At 40.6% G+C, this 3,490-nt stretch overlaps 1 protein-coding gene and 1 pseudogene across 1 annotated transcript in view; one reads left to right on the forward strand and one right to left on the reverse strand.

The window, feature by feature from the left end:
* RPF2 (ribosome production factor 2 homolog) overlaps positions 1 to 3,490 on the forward strand; it is a 41,733-nt gene that overhangs the window by 9,136 nt on the left and 29,107 nt on the right. The window lies entirely within an intron of this gene.
* On the reverse strand, positions 291 to 1,021 carry LOC105978534 (annotated as a pseudogene).

Consider the following 3,490-nt stretch of genomic DNA (forward strand, 5'->3'; position numbering starts at 1 on the left):
TGACCTTTTTAAGTAAAGATTTACAAAAAGGAACTCTACCTGGATTAATAGCTAACCATTCTCATTGTTTTACTAGTTAACAAATTTCTGTTTGTTTTAAAAAAAGTGAAATGAAAAAGATTACTTAGTGAAATAAAGAGATAACGATAGCTTATCATACATAATGAATGGACTTTATGTAATGATGTAGGTGTTTTGGTTTAGAAAATTTTAAGAACATAAATGTTTAAAATATTAAAATTTTTTGTCAAATTTTACTGAATTCCACGTCGAGGTGGGGGACGGGTCTTTTATATCTCAATGGCAGGCTTCGGGGGTGGTAAGGTGGCAATTTGGGGATTTGGTCTCCCAAGAGAACCTGTCGCTCTACCCCCGATTCTGCAATGGCTGCCAGGCGGATCACCCCTCCACTGGAGCCATCCCGCTCCATGGCCTGAGCGAGAGCATTGGCAGTGAAGTGCAGACACTCCTCCTTGGTCATGCCCTCCCTGTAGGTAGCATCGACATAGCCATAGATATAGGAGCTCCCGGAGCCTCCAATGACAAAGGACTGCCGCACCATCATACCCCCCATGGGCACTGAGTACACCTGCCCTCCTTCTTGGGGGTCCCAGCCTGCGATGATGATTCCTGCCATCAGGTCTTCCCCGTATCGCTAACACATTTCCTTAAAGAGGCTGGCTGCAGTGTGTACCAGTGGAGGCTCATTGAGCTCAATGCTGTGGAAGCCTCGCTGGTAAGTGACGGCATCAGCTACAGCCTGGGTATCAGCAGCTGAACCGAAGTGGCAGCAGAATATTCGATCATGAATTGGGGTCAGCTTGTCAGTCACTCGATTGGTGATGTAGGACCCAGTGGTTATCCTGGAGTCGGCGCCCAGAACCACGCCCCCGTCAAACTGCACTGCCATGATAGTGGTCCCTGTGGAGACTTCTCGGTTTTTCCAATCGGGGGTGAGGGCCTGCGGCCCCCAGGCCAGTGCAAGCCCCAATTCCGGAGCAGCTACCACGGATGCCGCCATCTTTCTCCTCCAAAATATTAAAATTTTTAAAAGCAATTATGTTACCTTGGTTGGAGCATCATTGCTTGTTTCTTTCAGTTAGTGTATTTAAAAGGGAAAATTTTGATTAAAATCTCCATGCATAATGAGAAGACTGGAATTGAACATCTTATCCTAATGTGGCACTGATTTACAATGTAAAATTTAAATGTTAAAAATAGTGGTGAAATAAATGTTAATCTTCCTTTAGAAAATTCCTTTATTTGTCTCATTTCTTCCACCACTGGACACGATCATAAAAATCAAAGTAGAGGGGCTAGCCCAAGATTTTAGGTGTCTCATACACTACTTAGGGCTGATTTGGATTTGTAGCGTTCTTTATTTCTTTTTAACTTTTTATTGCGAATTAGGTAAAGGTTTAGATACAGATTATATAATAATTTTTAAAAAATCATTTTATTGCGGGGCTCATACAGCTCTTACCACAATCCATACACCCATCCATTGTGTCAAGCACGTTTTCCTATTTATTTATATTGGGGGCTCGTAAAACTCTTATCACAATCCATATATACCCCCAATGTGCCAAGCACATTTGTACATATGTTGCTGTCATCGTTTTCAAAACATTTTCTTTTTACTTGAGCCCTAGTGTCAGCTCCTCATTTCCCCCCCTTCCTTCCCAACCCTCCCTCCTGAACCCTTGGTAATTTATAAATTGTTATTATTTTTTCATGTCTTACACTGACCGATTTCTCCCTTCACCCACTTTTCTGTTGTCCATCCCCCTGGGAGGGGGTTATATGTAGATCATTGTGATCGGTTCTCCCTTTCTCGCCCCACCTTCCCCTTCCCCTCCTGGTATCGCTACTCTCATGATTGGTCCTAAGGGGTTTATCGTTAATAAATTTTTTTTTAACTTATCAAATCTCCTAATGGCTTATCCTGTTTATATAATTAAAAAAATTTTTTTCCCTCAAACTGTTTTGTTGGGTGTTACTTTCCCTTCATCAAAGCTAGCTAACACCTGTTGGTCCTCTGCTCTACTGCTTCCTCTTCTTTCAGTTTCTCTCCCATGTCCGGTAACCATCAAACTGTTTTTGTGTCAAAGATTTTCCTTGATTTTTTTTTTAAATACAATGGCCTCATACAATATTTGCTGCTTTGTATTGACTACTTTAAGTCTGTAAAATGTCCTCCAGTTTCCTCCATGTTTAGAAATGTTTCACAGATTCCTCGTTTTTCTTAAAAAGTTATGTAATATTTCATTGTGTATATGTGGCAAAATTTGTATATCCTGTCTTCCACCAGCAGGCATTTAGGTTGTTTCTATCGTGTTGCTGTTGTGAATAGTCCTGTGTGAACATGGGCATGCATATATCTGTTTATGTTATGGTTCTTATTTCTGTAGGGCATATACCAAGTAGAAGAATTGCTGGGCCATCTATTTCTATGCTTGACTTTTTGAGGCATAGCACTTCTCACAGTTAGCACTTCTCACAGTGTTAACATTGTTGTACTGTCCTATTAGCAGTGTGTGAGGATTTCAAGCTCTCTGCTCCTTTGTCAGCATTTATTTTTCTGGTGTGTTTGCGTGTGTTGTTGTTGTTTGGTAGTGTGCTTATGCCATGTATTAGGGCATGTAAGTTTGTCAGTTTTTTTTTCTTTCTGTCCATATTTTGTTATTGATGATCTTCATAGTTCTTGGATTTACATTTAGGTCTTAAATCCATCTTAAGTTTTTTGTATGTAGAGTGAGGTATGGGCCCTACTTCATTACTCTACTACAAGTGGAAATCTAAGTTTGCAGCACCGTTTGTTGAAAAGACTATCTCTTCCCCATTCCATAGGTTGTCGGTAGTGCATGGATTGATTGTTGGGTTGCGTATTCTCTTTCATTGGTCTCGGTATCTCTTGTGGCAGTACCAGGCTGTTTTAACTACTGTGGCTCTACAGACAGTTTTGAGATTGGGAGGGAAAAGTCTCCCACTTCTTTAGTAGTTCTTTGTGTAATCTGGACCTTTCCTTTCCATGTAAAGTTGGTGATTACTCTTTCCATCTTTTAAAGAATGATGCCAGGATCTGGATCAGAAATTGAATTATATTTATAGTTTGTTTTTGGTCATATTGATTGTTTTTTTTCAGGCTCAATTAACTTTTATTACTTTTTTGTATAAATTGACTATGTGGTAGCCACAGCTGGAGCCTGGGTCCTCTGCACGGAGACTCTGGTGTGGGTCTTCACAAGATGGTCAGTGAATTCCTGTATATTGATATTTTTACAACATTAAGTTTTACCATCTGTGAATGTGGCATGTCTCTCCATTTATGTAGGTCTCTTTTGGCTTCCTGTTGTAGCGTTGAGTTACTAACCATAAGTTTAGCAGTTTGAGACCACTAGCCGCTCTGAAGGAGAAAAGACAGGGCTTTCTACTCCTGTCAAGAGTTACAGTCTCGGAAACTCACAGGGACCGTTCTACGCTGTTCTTA

The sequence above is a fragment of the Echinops telfairi genome, unplaced genomic scaffold, assembly GCF_000313985.2.
Source record: "Echinops telfairi isolate 266 unplaced genomic scaffold, ASM31398v2 ScPeMD7_3533;HRSCAF=4204_0, whole genome shotgun sequence".
In the NCBI taxonomy this organism is placed as follows: domain Eukaryota; kingdom Metazoa; phylum Chordata; class Mammalia; order Afrosoricida; family Tenrecidae; genus Echinops; species Echinops telfairi.